Genomic DNA, 17,809 nt, shown 5'->3' on the forward strand with positions numbered 1-17,809 from the left:
TGTTATTACGGGCATCTGGGCAGATAGTTATTGCGCTGGTGCTGTATTAAACATGACGCTGTTAGCATGTTAAACCTGGTAACTACAAAGCTCAGGTTTTCATTATTTGCTTTTCATCGATGGCCAACGGCTGGAGGTTTGTTTTTCATTCATTGTAGTTTTTTTTTTTTTTGGACTCACTCTGTCTTGTCTGCATGGTAGCTGAGAACTCTTAACACCAAAGCTTTTTACGTGCTCGTGTTTTATCCATTTGCACATGTTTTGCTAGAGTTCCTGAGTTTAAGAGCTGTGTTGGCTGATCAGGGTCAGTAAAATCGTTGGTTATGATTTTCAAAGATGCAACCACCAAATTTTCAGTTCTTCCAATGAGTGCTGGGTTGATATTCACTCTCTTAACCCTCATACCTGATTTTACCAACATGTTGTTTGCTAAAAAATAAAATGTTACTGTTTCCCTACTGTGATTTGCAGCTCCCAAGTTTGTTATGACAAAGAGATGACGTTGTTAGGTCATGAGGACGAGTGGGTTAATAGTGATCTCTGCATTGACCTGGGTGCCTGCCTGAGTGTGTGTTTGCATGTATGCATGTGTGTGTTTAATTGAGGGTTTTTCAACTATATTTTTTTATCCTGTAACTTGAAAGAAAGAGAGAATGAGTCTGAATGTGAAAAGAGCCAAAGTGCAGCTTGCAAGAGCAGTTTCAAGTGGTTTTCAATGGGTTTTAATGGGAGTGATTTTTTTGAATCACACACTACAAATAAATAAATAAATAAAAACGCATCAAAATCAGTGTTGCTACTAATCATTGACACGTCCAAGACTCTAATAATCCCCCCTAGAAAAATCCACTTTGCATTTAGATTATTGAAAATATTCCAATTTTTGTGGAGTTTTTTTGTATGTTTTTTTGTTGTTTTTTTTTTTTGAAAAAAATTAGATGCCATCACAAACATTGTCATATAAAGAGTTAAAAGTCAGAAAATAATCAAACTTTTGGTATTTGTGTTTAGTACTGAAGTGGATACAAAAATACTCACATATGCTATTTTTAGGGTGTTTTTAAAGAGGACACTTTTGTCCCTTAATGGTAAGAGCGCAACTATTTTTGTAAATCAGGTACTACAAAAAAAAGGAAAATCCATCAACCGGCCCCCAGGAAAAATCCACCTTCAATTTATATTATTGAAAATATGTGTGTTTTTGCCAAACAATTTGTGATTCCATCACAAACACTGAACCCCATAATGGCAGTGGTGGGATTTGAACCCACGCCTCCATAGAGACTGGAGCCTAAATCCAGCGCCTTAGACCGCTCGGCCACACTACCAATAGATACCAATAAAAGGGTCAAGCTAATATTACCATGGTCTAATTATGGTTAAAAATGTCCAAAAAAAGGGCACGCATTCTTACCTAAATCAGCCACGTCCTAAATTATCAGCCTGAGTTGTGTAAACAACCATCCAAAAGCAACACAAATGTTACATAAATCAGTTTTTAAGTGAGTAAACGAAAAAATTAGCCATCCTGAACTGCCATATTCCTGCCCGCAGTGGGAATCTCATCCCATCAGCTTCTATTGCAAATTTGTGTGTTGAGAATCTCTCAACATGAATATATAACCACGTACAAGTATGTATTGTTGCCAGGACTCACAATTATTGTAATCCAGTTGTCTTTCTGGCTCCATTCATAGGTTAAATTATATCTTTCTGGTTATATTTTGACAAAAAATAAAAATAAATTATAAAAAAATCAACCTCTGTGGCTCAGAATTATATGATATACGGTAGATTTTGTTGCACTTGTGAGCAGAATCAGTTTATTATTATTAATGTGTTTTCTTTGGATTGTTTTGGTCCCAATAACAAACGTCCTGGATGTTTACAGACTTTCTGTTTGCGGCCTCCAGAGGTTTGGAGGTGTATGTGATTGACTGGCTGCCTGACAGTGAGACGTTGGTTTCTCCTTGAAGTCAGGCTTTGAAACGGTCTCCTCAGAAACCGGTTGTTGTTTTAGTTTTGTGATCTATATTTAAGCTTCTGCTCTTAGACTAAAAGTGAAAAAAAGGGGGGGGGGGGGTGATTCAGTTATAGCACAACAAAACAAAACCTCCAGATTTCTCTTGGCAGCTCCCGCCGTTCAGGAAAAGATGACGGTCTGAGCGGCTTCCAGCTCGGCTCACGGACCGCCGCTGAGGTTCTCGGCCTGTGACGAGGTTCAAAGATGAAAACCTTTCATACCTCAGAGGCTGAGTCACCCTCCATCTGATGTCCTGCTCTGGTCTGCCTGACTCATAGCGGCTCAAACCCAAACATGCTCACACTGAGTCACCCTCTCTTTCTCTCTCTCTGACTGGCTGCCGTCCACGTCGGCTTTTAAAGCGCCGTGACCCCGGGGTCAGGCCCCTGCATGCCTTCCCCTTTAGCTCAGCACACATCAAGACAATACTTTAAATTCTGGAGGCTTGGGCACTGGGGCAACTCTGCTAAACATATCAAATAGTAAAGCGGGGTGTTTTATGTGAAGACTTTCTCTATTCGCGCACACATACACACACACACAAAAAAAAATATTTTCCAACCCAGTTTTAGCCCCTGGTATGCTACCTCAAGGCCAAACTGGCCCACTTTGCCCAATGTGTGTTTCTAATACTCTCAGAGGGAGACTGTAAAAGCCTGGTATGCCTCGTCCTTTGTGTGCGTTTCCATTATGTCTTCGAGCTCTGGCCGAGGCGTCCGTGGGCGCTTTGTGCTCTCCGCCGCTGAAAGACACAGAGGGTCTGTAAGGTAGCGAGCGGCCACCAGAGACTCAGGTAACGCAGATGGGAAGAAGCAGCCATCCCTGCCAAAGGCCTCCCCCCTTCCTCCTCATTTGCAGCTCCACCGCCGAACTGTGACCCATCAAGCCGCTCGGCCAAGTTGCGCAACGACCCCCGCACCTCAGCGACCACCGCATGCATACAAATAAAGGGGAAAAGGGGAGATGAGAGGGAGGGCATCTGTTGTACATCTGAACCCTCATGAAATGTTTAAAGGGAACATAAAAGAAGCAGGAGGAGAGAAAACACGGATTCTGACATTCTCGTTTTTCCTCCGGAGAAAGTTGTTTTGACCGACAGCCAGTTCAGACACTATTACTTCTCGGGCAGCTTAGGAGAGCAGACAGGAAATGCTTTGTAAACGCAAGATTAAACTGGATCGTCTGCCTCGGGGTCACAAAAAAATTAGATAATCTTCTTATTCTTGAATAACAAACTGATACGCCGAGTTAAAATGGGACACGGCTAATCCGTGCTTTTTGAAAGTTTTGTCACAACAAAACCTTCATGGTTTTAAATTCACATTCAGGAAGAATAAGTCTGTAGCTTCTTCTATAATCGTGGCCTGCGGGGATAATATTTTTTAAACTGCACTGGATTTTTTCTGTTGCAATATCACAAGTGACCACTAGGATGTTCAGGGTTTAAAGGCGCGCACTCATTATGCTGCAGCATATTGTGTGCAATAATGTTTCTGTTGCAGCTACATTGCAACAGCAAATTGTTCAAGTCATGTATCACTTAATGTAGTGTAAGTTTCCTGCTGAGTCAACATTAGAGGGAACTGACTGATTGTTTTTTTTTTGTGTTTATGGGAAAGATTGTAGTTTGTCATAGTGCAGAAAAAGTCCACACAGTTTAGACACACAAACAAGTTTGTTTAAACAAAAACACAGTCTACTCTTAACGAGGGCTGGTTATCGTTGCTCATTTCCTGATTCAATCCAATTCCTCTATCAGATATTTCTGTTTTTAAACAATTTTCCCTCAAAACTAAAACTAATGTCGTCACTGGTTTGGTTGTCACACAGTTTTCAGGCTTGACAGTACTCCCAGGGTTTTTGATCTCCCTCACATGTGGACTAATCCCCTTTCAAGGTGTCACAACATTTATTTTGCGATATCAGTTTTATGAGATTTCCTTACGAGAAGATGCAGGAAATTGTTTTACAGCAGATTTCTCTCCAGTGAAGATCGACCAACCCTATTCTAACCCCCATTACTTTTGTAGCCTATCGACAGTCATTTGCTTTGAGTGCCCTCCATCCACCCCGAGCACCTCCTGCCGATTCCTGTTAATAAATGCACCATTCATTCATTTAAAAAAAAAAAAAGCTAAAAGATGGATGTAGAAATCCAGCCCGCTAATAAACAGCCAAAATCTTTTTTTTTTTTTTCTGCCTGTTTATTAAACATCAGGGGACGAGTCGCCATAAAACAACAAACCTCTGAGAGATTGTTGATGAGAGCAGTTGTGGAAACTGTAACCTAAGCACTCAAACATTTCGGAGAAGTGCTCTCTTAATCACACATGGCCTGCGCCACATGTTAAGCTATGAGGCTACTCCCACACTAAAGGAAATTGACACATATGTTACTGCTACTTTCCATCTGTTATGAAACACTCAGGCATCTATTTATAGCATCCGAGGCTCCTTTTTAACTAATAATAGCGTTTTTCCAAGTGCAGTTTCTTATTTTTATTGTCATACACTGAATCGGCGTCGGCGTTCATTCATTCAGCTTCACAAATCTTCTCTGTCCTCTCGACTGTTTGTTGCAGGTATTGGGTAATTCCAGGGTTAGCCGTCTTATGCAATGGAGCTCGTGCAGCGGCCTTATATGGAGCTAACTTGGTAGGAGTGTTTGTCCACTTAGTACTTGTACCCTCGAGCGCTGAATGGAGATTCTGGTAACAAAAGGGCCACTGTAGTAAGTTTTATTGTCCTTAAATACGCACTCAGACCTCATGAAATACGGCCAGGACAGTGTAATTTGAGCTCAGAAGGAGACACCACAACAAACAAAATAACCTCAAAAGCATCCATTCACTGTGTGCTCCCATTAGTTTGTAAGTTTAGATGTCTTTTTTTGTGATTTGTGAGATCGACTCGGATTTAAAAGGCACCATAACTCAGTCTACTTTCAGTTCTGACATCTTCTGGTAAATCATTACCCGCGTCCACACCTTCGCTGCTCCCTTCTGTTCTCTTGAATTGTCCTTAATAATTAATAGTGCTGCTTTCTTTATTCCTGCTGCGAGCAAATCCTTGTCTCACCTGAAATGAGTCTCTGCCTGCACCTGCCCCGACATTCCCCTTTTGATTAAACCGCCCAGGCATGAAAATGATCACACGTCTGCACGGGAAATTAAATCATTCGAGTGAAAATTTCACTGCCAGCACATCTGTTTAGATCTGACTCTTTTAAAGATAAATGGTCAGTCTGGAGCGGATAGGAGGAGGAGGAGGAGGAGGAGGAGGAGGTGTTGTTTAACCTGAGCTAAAAACTTCCATTCTTCTATGTGTGTGTTCTTGATGTCTTCCTAATTTGGAGAATTTCTTTCACATTGGTGTAAACACATGCTGGATTTTTTTCTAGCCACAACTCTCAATTGGAAAGGGACTTTTGCTTTCACATTTGCAAAAATTTAGCTGTAGCTAAGGAGCTATAGATAGATAGATAGATAGATAGATAGATAGATAGATAGATTAATGTAAATAAATAAATATATGGTAAATATATGGTAAGTATGTAAGGATATAGGCTTCATGCAATATACAAGGATATGAAAATAGGGTGTAAATATGAGGTAAATTTGCATGTTCCACCTATACAGTATACAGTGATTCAAAAATATAGAACAAATAGGCTATACAAATGTATAGTATGTAGCTAGTTTAAGCTAATGCTAACGGTACAGAGCTGTTAGCCGTTGTTTCTACCTGATAAACAACTTTGTTTTTAACCTGTAAAACAGTTTTAAACAGGTGGCGATAAAGCTAAAAAGCTAAAGCTAAGGCTAACGTCTAAACTAATGATCCATTTAGAAGCCATTAGAAAGGATTTTTTTTTTTTTTTATCACAGAGTTTGGCATACTTACTGTAATAAAGGCCTATTTACTGGAAGATTTGAAAGTTTATTGGTAGGTAAAGTAATAAAGCGTTAGAGAATAAAGAATGGCTGATGCAAGCTTGTGCTGGACTTGCTTCAGTGTTTAATTCCGCCTCAAAATGGGCTCATGTTTATCACTTTCAAAAGAAGAGACCATGTGAACATATGAGCCTCCTGTATTATTCAGAGTTCCCATCTCCTGAAATGATAAGCTGTAATTTATTTGAATTTCTTCTATTCCCAGTTAGACTCCGCATTTCCCAAATAAAGTTAGCTGGTCATTAGCTCGCTGACGTAGCGACAGTTGCCCGGCAACAGTGTTTTTATGACTTAACCCTTTATAGGGCACTCAGTGAAGAACTTTGTTACTTTTGTGAAAGTTTTCATTCTTTTTACATTTTCATGGAGAAAATCAAGATTAATATATTGAGACCATTAGAATATAAAGTGCTGTTTCTGGCACTTATGTTGTTATATTATCTCATTAGACAATGTTAGGCCACATCTTCATTTTACCTAATTAAACAGGTATGTTCCGTGATCATGTAGAGATGGACCTGGGAGACCACATTACACCCTGATGTGACCTTTAATATGTGTGCTGAAGTTACCAAATATAGTTCCTTGCCCCATAAAGGGTTAAAACTCAGAAGCACCAATCATTTTCCCGTTTTGTGTCACAAAAAAACTACTAAAAGTAACAAACTAGCATCTTATTGCAGTTCCATAACCTTTAACTCCATAAAACAAACATGTCCTACTGACATTCATAAACAGCTTAGTTGCATAAGAGCAGATAAACTCACAGTTAAATCATTTTGTTTAATACGTTTGGTCTTTGCCCCGTTTTCTTTCCTATTCTTTTTTTTTTTTTTTCTTATGACAGCCTTGGAAGAGACACCATCTGATAACTCCTCAGCCTTTCTGTTATTGGTCGTTCTTGTTGGCTGGCAGGTCGGTTACTGATGCAAAGTTATGACTGAGGGCTGAGGTTATCAAACATGGTTTTAACTGCTGTTCAGCTGGATTTTTACAGGAGTGAAGCCAAGAGGCGTTCAGGTAAAGTGAATCCATGTGTAGTTTGGGAATGTAGGGTCATTATGGGAATAGTGGACCAGAAATAGCTCTGTGGCTTCATGTCTCCACCAGTGACATCAGCTCAGTGTACGTCTTGTTTAGTCTCAGCGCTGCTGAATTTGTGGATGACTCACCCTGGGTTTCGTGACTTAATGAATTCGGAGGAAAACCTACAGTGCGTCCGAGTATAAACATTTGCATGGAGTCATACATTTTACTCCGACTGGATGAGCTACACACCCATAGCACGTATCATTACTCCACCTCTTGGTGGAAAAGCCAGACCAGATGTTGTCTCACGGAGTCTTGCTTTCTCTGACAGGCTTATCGGCGAAGACGGCATCTAGAGACGAGTGGCTCCGTCAAAACATGTCACATTGCTGATGAAAGATACAACTAAATGTCTCACTTCACCTGAATTAAAACAGATTATAGTATATTATTACACAAATGTGGAATTGTTTCATTTGGAACAAAAAAATCTTCTTTAGCTGTTTTTGATCGTCTGTGACGTGTTTTCTTTTCGTGATATAGCGGGCTGAACACCTCGGTGTATATTCAGTTTGTTTTTAATTCACAGCTATGCACATCCTAACCTAAATAAATACAGTGTCCATACATGTATTAGAAACATATGATCACTCTACACTTGGTGAACACTGAAAATGACAGAGTAAACGGTGGAAAACACCAACAAAGAGTTTTAAACATAAATAAAACTGGGGTGTTTTTCTAAATATTTAAATTCCAGTTGCCTCTCCAGTTACATAAAACTCTTGGTTGATGTGGTTTGATTTTTTTTTTTTTTTTTTTAGAAACAAACATGTCCCATGAACGGTGTTATTATTCAGTCTGTTTACCGTTTGGTGCAGAATAAAACATAGAAACAGATTGCTGTGTAATTAGAAATGTTATATTCATGCTCCCCACTGGATGAGATGTAATAACTAATTATCTTCTGACATTTCATATAGCTGCACCTTTATTCTCTAGTAATGAAGCATCTGTCTGTGGTGGAGAACATCAGCTAGACTCAAATTGCGAAGTTTTTATTTAATTGCAAAAGTAGATACTCCAAAGGCTGCAGATATATTCATTCATCTCTAATTTACAATCTAAAATTGTTTTTCTGAATATTTTCTATAATTTCAGTGGTTATGTGCATGTTAATATGTTTATTTTGCAACACATGTTCGCATGATAGTAACTTTTTTTCTGCAGCCGCTGCATATTGAAGACTGGCTGCACATTTCTGTTGAGATGAATGAAACAAAACTGCCAGCAGCGATGTGGCATACATGGCTATCACTAATGGTCATTCATCAATACCATGTCTGTGAACTTCGTACTTGACGTGAAGTTCGATACTGAAGTACAGATTCTGGAGGACGAGACGACGCTGGTCATTCTGTAATTGGAACAGCAGCTTAGCTGATGACACCCGGGAAATACATTCTGTAATAGTTGGCCGCACCACGTCCAAACAACTTACTTCCAGATGTATCCTCGATTCACAACTGGGCAGGGGCGCTGCTAGGAATTTTGGGGGAAAAAGTCACATTGGGCCTCATTGTAAAGGTTGAAGGGTCAGTCTGTGTACCATTCGTTCCTTTGAATTTCAATTTGGAAAATTAATAAAAAAAATGGACATATCAAGACTTTTTCAAAAGATTTAATTTTCATGTAGAGAATCATAGTTGCTTGACCTTATGTGACCTTGACCCACTAAGTCCAAGATTCTGTATTCAAGAAATACACAAAAAAACACATAGAAGGTCAAAGTTAAATGTATTTTATAACATTAAAACATAACTTTTTGAACATCCAACAGCTACGGACTTCTGGCTGCGCAACCGATGCGCTAAGGCAGGAACAAACCATTTCATGCAGAATCACGGGGGTGGTAGGTCATTATTATTTACCTTTTGATTAGTGGATATTTAACTTTTACTGACAAAATCAAGTGAAAACAAAGAGACCACTTATTTTACTATTATATTTTATTATTATTTTACAAAATTATATTTTTATGATGATGTTTTTTTTCTCTTTTTTTTGTTTACCTATCTTTTGGGGCCCCCGAGGGACCCTTGGAATTGTCTTAAGTTTTCCCCCTATAAGGCGCCTCTACAACCAGGTATTTGAGCTATAGTTGGTCAGATGGTACGTTGAGTTAGGAACCAAACTTGGGCAACGACTGATGATTGATAAACACCTCATGTAAGTGAGCTGCAGCAACGATAGACAGGAAAGTCTTTGGCGCAGAAAGTTGTTCCCAAGTTGTTCTAATTTCAACTTTAAGGTGACGCAGTTAAGGCCACAAGTATACGGAGCAACTCATAACAATTGACTGACACAAACACTCCAATTCACCGCAACTCTTTCCACAACTTTGCCTTTCCTACCATCAAATTCATTGTGGTGATAGACGTCCTGGAGGGTTGGGTGAACCCAGGTGGTGTTGTTGATGGTCCTTTCAATTTGAGAGCAGAGCAGAAAAGAAGATTGTATGTCAGCTTCTGTTTATTCTGCTTGTTTCACTCTGAAACATTTAAGTGTGGGAAACATACAAGAGGTACACCAAGTACCTCTACCATCGCTTTATACGCGGACTGTACTCAATGTGCTTCCAAAAAATGTGTTTTTCTGCATAAACCGAGCACCCAAATATCTGAGAGACACTTGAGAAACTCGTAGCCTAGATTAGAAGCTTATGCTGGTGACTGAGAAATTTCAGTTTTTCTTGTGTACAACAGGCGAACACAAAGGCATCACAGGTCTCACAATGCCCCCTAAGTCCCTGTGTTTGTCTAGTGTCCATTGAGTCTATTCAGTTGCTACGACTGACACATTCTTAGCCTGTGATACGGGTGCTGCTGAGGTATTTGTCCTCCAAATCACGCCCATCCCTTGTCTACGGCCCCTTCAACAAAAACACGAGGACTCTTATCTCGGCGGAGGTCTCTGCTGGTAATTCAAGAGCTTTTTGTCACAAACTGTAGATTCGTAATCAGCGGAAACTATAAATGCCTCGTAGTCGTCTGTTGAGGCTGCTCCCGTTAAGCCGACATGGGCCGCTGCATTTCATAGTTTTACCTGGACTTTGAAAGGAACTGTGGTGGAAACAGGCCAGGATCCTGATAGTCTGAGAGTAATCTACACAGCAGGTTTATACGGGCCATTGTATCCCCAACCCCCCCACCCCCCTCCTCCTCCTGCAGGAGGATCTGATACCAGACACTGATAGGACTGTTGGGACTAGATGGTCCTTGCTGCTTGACTGACTCAAAACGTGCCGGGAACATTTATGCTTCTGGAAAGTTTGGTGTTAAGCTTGTCTGCAGCAGCCACATACCGCTGGCATCTATTCCCCCACCTCCTCACTCCAGACAAGTTATAGTGGCCCCAGGATGGATACAGGCCTCATGGGGGGAGTTAAGTTAAAATAAGTGAAGTTTCAGATTTTGGCTGCTTCTTCTTTGTATGCTGCACTGCGGTTTACAGCCTCCTTTTAAAACATGCTGCTTTTACTAAACCGTGCTGGTCTCTTGTATTTAAATTTTGTGGTGCATTTGTCATACTTTTTGATGTGTCACAGCGAATCTTTGTGCAAAGATTTAAGTTCCACAAAGGTTCAATTCTACTTACGTTGATCATATCTAGATTTTAATGGTGCCACCGGGGTGATTTCATCCTTTGGTTTGGAGTGAAGTGTCTCTTTGATAACATGTAAAAACTACTATGGTTAAATAATTAAGTGTGGTCCAACCCTCACCTATGGTCGCGAACTTTTATCATTTGGTTCGGTTCTGCTTTCACACTGCAATTTCTGAAGCGCACCAAAGTTTCTGACCAACGTCACGTGGCTGAAAGGGGCGCTCGTTAAGTGGTCAATGTAGGAGGTACAAACAGCAAACATGGAGCAGCATATGAAGCAAGCTCTCTTGGGTATTGTGTCTCTTTTCTTTATTTATCAAATGTGACCAATAACTGATAAGTAACATTACCACTACAACAAATACTTTAAAACCAAAAGTTACATAGGTGCTTCACAAAATACAAGTGGGGGCTTTTCTAGAGTGGAGGTTAGCCATTAGCAAGTCATATTGTAGCTTCAATGCAACGGCCGTCAGTTGTTAACGCCACATGAGACGCACTGCTTATTGTGTCGCTTCCTGCTTTATGGTCCTGTGTTTACCACACCTGAGTTCACTTGCAGGAGACAGGATGAGGAGCTGGGACATCCAGAGGTAGTTTTGAAATAGAGCTGCTCTATTGTGGCCAATTGAGGTGGTTCAGATAACTGGTGGGGATCCCTCTTGGGTGCCTGGGCATGACCAGCTGGGAGGAGACTCTGGGTATAAACCTAGAAGTATAACTATATGTGCCGTCCAGCCTGCAGGACACCCCAGGATCCCCTGGGAAGACCCAACCTCAGATAAGCAGAAGAACCTGGATGACGGTCCTCAGAGATTTTATCCTAATAACTTCTTGGATTCTCCCACCTTCTGTCCAGCACCACTTTTGTCCTCACGAGTCCCCGTTGACCTGCCCAGTTTGAAATCTGTGAGCGTGAGAGTTCAAAATTTGTGCAGGATCTGATGCAGGAGAATTAAAGGACAGCAACCTCACATTCATTTGGAGCATCAGTATTACCAGGAAACCTCTTCTACTTGGCAGCCTTTAAAAAAAAAAAAAAAAGACGTGTCTTTTTAATAACAGACTCTGTTGTAACCTCCAGGATGGAAAAGCTTAAGTAAACTAACTTAATCATTAACTTATATTAAATGTTCAGTTTTTGCTTCTTCTTCTTCTTCTTCTTTTTTTTTTTTTGATTTACACTAAACACTTGCTCCTTATGCTACCACAACAGCGCGGTTGTGTTGTTCTTTTTGCAATAAAACCCCATCAAAGTGAAAAAGTTATTAATGAGGACAAGTAAATTACACTTCTCCAGTAGTGATTAACTCCCTGTTTTGACATTGACCAAAGCAGAAAGTCTGTGCCCTGAGGGAGAGTTTCCTCAATGAGAGACCAGATCCGCCCACGTGCTGAACATGAAGCAGCCTGTCCTCTGTAATGACTCACCCACTGCTAATGTTAGCTAAACATTTCTAGCCAGTAGTGAAGGTCTGGTTGTCTTTCATCAGAATTACGTTGCTTGAAGCAATGAGGATCTCGGCCCCAGTTTCCCACAGTTGAAAAGCCTCATTGCTGGTCATTCAACACTTTTTTGATGTAACCCTTCAAAGAGACATGATCCCTCTAATCACATAAACCCTGGCTTCAACCGCTCGCTGCAATGAGATGACATCCTCTAATACATAGCTGTTAATCAATTGTGTCGTTTCCCAGAATAAAAACGCAACTGAAACTATCTCAAACGCAGTGGTTCCATTTAAAAAGTAAACAGCGCACAACTTCACAACTTTATAAGGAGATTTCATGAGAGGATAAATAGCAGACGAGATGAAGTCAGCTGTGTCCTCGGGGTACATTTTGTCAGATACAGGTGTAGCTGTTGGTTGTGGTCAACCACCCGACCTCTCAGGTGCAGCTATTTTCATGTAGAGCCAAATAGAGATCAAACCGTCATGCGTTCCCCCGATATAACTCGTGCCACTTCAAACGGAGTCGGTGTTTAAACTGCGATTGTGAACACCTGCCTTTAGAGCGTCATCAAAGGTGAGCTACAATAACCCGGCTTGTGATCCTCCGGGAGCTCCTTGTTCTCACTACAAAGGGAATCGGAGAACCTGGCCCGCTGAACTCTGGTTGACTTCGCGTTTGTGTACCGGTACGGTGCTGCTGAACAATACAGATGGTTTTCTTTACTTTTCATAAGCGTACAGTTTTATACTATGCTGATGCTCATTCATTAGGACTCGTAAGATGGTAGATCCAAAACTAAAAAGAAGAATCGAGGTGTTATGTAATGATACTGACACATGCATCGTAGAAAAAACACAAAAAGAGAAAATAGAGTGTACAGCCCTTTAATAAGGGCAGAGGATGCTGAATGCAGCACAAACATTAAAAAGTATGCATTTGTTGCTGCTAACGTTTGATCCCTCTAACTTATGAAACAACTTTCCACTTCTCTTGTACACTTGCTGTCTGTGTTGTGGCTGCGTGAACTGTCTGTACATTTACACAATGCAAACAAGCAAATGCAAAAACCATGAACTGGATTTAACTGAAGGTTTACAAATTAGCCGCTGTAATTCATTGTCACAAGGCGTGAAAGCTCAGTGAGGTGCAAATCTGCGTCACAGTGCGTGACGTTTTGAGAGACTTGGTTAGATGGGAAGATGTTTCATCCTAGTTAAAACCTAGCTTAGCATGAATCTGCGGTAAACAACTAGCTTAGCTCTGTTGAGAGGTGGCAAAAACCGAGCGTTAACATTGGCACCATGGTTTGTAGTGTTAAAATCAGCTTAGCATTGTGTCAACAAGCGTTTAAAGCTCATGCATTGACACTTTGTTGTCTTCGTTTATTGTGTTTGGTTGGAAAAACATAACTTGGAAAAGACTTCTTAAAGAAAGCTGTGAGTTTGATGAGAAGATTGATGCCACTTTTATAGCGGTAATTAGCGGTAATTAAAGCTCATGCATCAAGACTTTGTTGTCTTTGTTTATTATGTTTGGTTGCAAAAACTTGAAATCAAAAGAACTGCTTACCAAGAAAAAGGCTGGGTATGATGAATAAAAATCACAACATCTTGAGATGCACTTGGAGCATGAAACAAACATGAGCTTTTCCCTTCTGCCATGGAATTGGGGCGTTTGCCGTGCTGGCAGTTTTTTGCAGTCTGCATCTATGCATGAAAAACATTGCAACCAAGAACTGGCCTTTTGGTCAAATATTGTTATTATGCTAAACCTAGCTTAGCATGAATCTGGGGTAAACAAGTAGCTTAGCTCTGTTGAAAGGTGGCAAAAAAACACCCACTTCTTAAAGAAAACTGCGAGTTCAGTGAGAAGATTGGTAGCACTTTTATGGCGGTAAATAATAAGCTAACATCTCATCCTAGTTAGACTTAGCTTAGCATTGAGTCAACTAGCGTTTAAAGCTCATGCATTGACACTTTGTTGTCTTTGTTTATTGTGTTTGTTTGTAAAAACATGAATTTGAAAAGTCTTTTTAAAGAAAGCTGTGAGTTCAGTGTGAAGATTGGTAGCATTTTTATAGCAGTAAATAATAAGCTAACATTTCATTCTAGTTAAACTTAGCTTAGCATTGAGTCAACTAGCGTTTAAAGCTCATAACACTTTGTTTGTTATGTTTGTTATGTTTGGTTGCAAAAACTTAAAAATCAAAACAACTACCTAACAAGAGAAAGTCTGGGTATGACGAATAAAAATCAAAACATCTTGAGATGCACTTGGAGCATGAAACAAACCTCAACTTTCTTCCTTCTGGCGTGGAATAGGAACGTTTGGCGTGCCGGCAGTTTGGAGTTGGACCGTATCCATACATGAAAAACATTGCAACCAAGAACTGGCCTTTTGGTCAAATATTATTATTATATGTCGTCATATGGGCGTACACGGCATAAGAGATACAAGACATTCACTCCAAAGGAATAGTTTTACATTTTGAGATTCGTATTTGCTTACTTGTCAACAGAGGATTCGCACCTCTTTTATACAACGCCAACTTTACCTCCTAGCTTAAACCTAGCTTAGCTTAGCATGAAATCTAGAAACCGGGGCAAGCAGCCTGTCTGGCTATGTCCAAAAGAAGTTAAATCCACCCACTAACACTGCTAAAGCTCACCCATTAACAGATTAAATCACTTATATACAAATAAAACAGTTTAAGATTGTTGGATAAGTTCTTGGCATTAGCGTCTTCTCTCTGCTTGTACAAGCGTGCCTTTTGTTTCCTGTAACTAAAACAGATAGAGCAACAAATAAGATAGTTCAGATGCAGATGCTGGTAGGCCTGCTAAGCTAAGTTCTTCTCCTGGCTCCCACTACAGAGACAACCTATACAGTATACTATAATACACTTTATATTTTTAACCTGTTCCCACTTGTCTTAAATTACCCCTTGAGGTATCTCATCAGGTCTCAGGAATTAATCTGAATTTTAATTTTTTTTTTCTATGAATTCAAGGATGTTTTACCTAAAAGAGAAAACAGCTGGAAGACAATTGCATGTCTAATCGTAAAGCAGCCGTACTTTGACTCATCTCACAGCCAGTTGGCTCCAGTTAATCTCCTCGCTGTGACAGGGATGTTAACCAGATGAAGGGGCTTTTACCAGTGACTCACCTGAGTCAAGGCCATCATCTGCCCCAGGGGGGATACAAAAACTAAAAAAAAAAAAAAAAACAAGAATAGAAAAACACGTTGAGAGAAAGAATGGCAGAAAACCCGCAAAAGAATAGGTTCAAGGAGATGCGAGAGGAGATATCTCACCTTGCAGATTCAGTTACAGAGAGGCAAAAACGAGCACAATGGGCTGAATGCACTTGAGGTCAAAAAAGCTGTGGGTGAGAGGTCCAAAATGCTGCGGGTCCTCACAGAACCTCGGGCCGAATGAATGAATCTGTCTGGGATACAGTGACATCTCACGTTGCCTCCAAAAAAATCCCCATCTGACAAAGCCCCTGGAGTAAAAAGGGGATTCATATAACCTCTGCATATTACTCCTCACTTTTCAAAAGCAGGGGCCGGCATTTCAAAGATATTCAGTGACAGTCGTCGGGGGGAAAAACAGTGACAGTGAAAAACCAAACACGGTCAGGTTTACGTCCTTCTGACCCACTAACCTTTTGGGATATTTGCTCTGTGGATATCTACGCATGGACACGGCTGCTGGAAGGGAAAAGCTCAGTTATGGAAAACTACCAGGACGGGAAAAATGGAGGAAGGAATCCACCTACTGGCCAAGTGGAGGTATCAAACACTCTGATCAAAGCCAGCGGTTTTCTAATTGGGATAATATTTCAAAGAGGGGAGATGTTTAACGTGACATTTTAATCTGCCCTCTGCCTTATTCAGTGAGGATCATTAATCATGTTTCTGACCTGATTCTTTGCCTGACCTTCATTCTTGCATCCAGCCACCACTTCATTAAACCCGCACACTGCATTTGATATGTTAATAACATGTTAGTTTTCCACGTGATCCTTTCAGTAAACAAAATTACATTTTCATGGGAATAAAACTTGATTATATTTGTTTTTTTTTTTTAGACAGGAAACCAAAAGATGAGAGAGTTTTTCCTTCATGCACAGAGAAAGATGAAGAAGGTGTGGGAGGGTCAAAGGACTCTTTCATCCCACGACCACCGATGGGTCCGCTCACATTTCAACCCCCCCCCACGCTGACCCTCCGTGGTGGTCGACGGAAAAAGCATGAGTGATGCAAATATTTAACAGAAACCTAACAAAAAAATAACTATAAAGTAGAAATAAAGTAGAAAAGTAGACTAAGTAAACCCTTTTCCACTCGGCTTACAAACCGGATCACACGTCACTGGTGGAATATAACTAAGTACATTTACTTAAGTACTGTACTTAATCCTGTAACTTCAAGCCGTACCTGTTATGAAAATCCACCGTTTTTGTTAATAGTACCAGAGAGTCAACAATTCAATAAAGATCTTATTAAAGTGGTTACTTATCTATTGCATCAAATTTGACAGAATTGCAGCCGAAGCCTTTTACAAACAGGTCTAAGATCATAAATGTTCCTCTTTGTCATAGGGCTGCTGTTTATCCTCTGAGAGTGTACATAGAGGGAGGCAAGTACAAAGAGTGATTATTGATTTTATGGCTTCATATTTACAGTATCACTAAATCGTCTCTAGACGCTCTCCAAACCCAACGACTGAACCGCCGTAGCATAGAAAGACTCCCTTTTAACAGGAAGAAGCAGGAAAAAAAAAAGTGAGATAAACACTTTTTTCTCCACTAAATTTAAGGGTATTTTTAATAAATCTCCAGTGGTGAGACCAGGTGGAAAGCTGGTGAAGATTGTTATTGCCACCACCAGGTCACTCACTGATCTCTATATAGTAGTGATGGTGTTTTAAATGTATTTTTGGCTTTGAGACAATCTGACTGACTGTTCACATTTGTTCGTTCATTCACTGAGCTGTTTAAAATGACCCAGAACAACACATGAGCACTACCACTGAGCGTTTTTCTGAGGTTAAATGAAAACTGTAACGGGTAAACAGCCTTTCTGAAGAACCCTTCGGTGGAAAAATGTGCACTGGTGGTTAATTCTGTTTGGAAAGTCAAGCGTCTACCGCTAACAAAGGCTGACATTTGCTCTGCAAACCAAACGTTGTCCTCATTGACTCCGTCTCCTCCGTCTCTTCCTCCGAAGCGAAGCAGCGCTGAGTTCAGAATAACGTATTTAACAATGTAATGCCACACATTCCACAGCTTCTTCAGGGTCTTTGAATCTATAAATATATTTGCTGGGAAGAGCTGATGAGTAGCTGATGACTGAATCACAATATGTGGGAAAGGATTTATGATGTGTGAATCATAGTTACAGTATGGGCCTCTAATGACCACATGGAGGGACGGGTGATACATCTAAAAAGACACCACCAATGATTTAAAGCTCCGAGGAAGCAGAAAACCCACACTATGTTGTTTGTTCTCCTTTAAGCATCTCGTCTGAGCTTTCTTCTCAGACTTCAGGCCCCAAGGGTAAAGAAAGATGCAAGAGGATATAGAAGACAAGTGTGACAAATGCAGGAAGAATGTACTGGAAATGTTTCACCAACACTCATCTTATTATTTTAGGGATACAAGCATGTATGCAT

General features: G+C 40.4%; 1 non-coding gene across 1 annotated transcript; it reads right to left on the minus strand.

The window, feature by feature from the left end:
- Positions 1-1,246: 1,246 nt before the first annotated feature.
- trnal-uag lies at positions 1,247-1,328 on the minus strand. Its single transcript has one exon. It is a non-coding gene; the product is annotated as a tRNA-Leu (tRNA).
- Between the last annotated feature and the right edge of the window lie 16,481 nt (positions 1,329-17,809).

The sequence above is a fragment of the Mugil cephalus genome, chromosome 14 (assembly GCF_022458985.1).
Source record: "Mugil cephalus isolate CIBA_MC_2020 chromosome 14, CIBA_Mcephalus_1.1, whole genome shotgun sequence".
Lineage (NCBI taxonomy): Eukaryota > Metazoa > Chordata > Actinopteri > Mugiliformes > Mugilidae > Mugil > Mugil cephalus.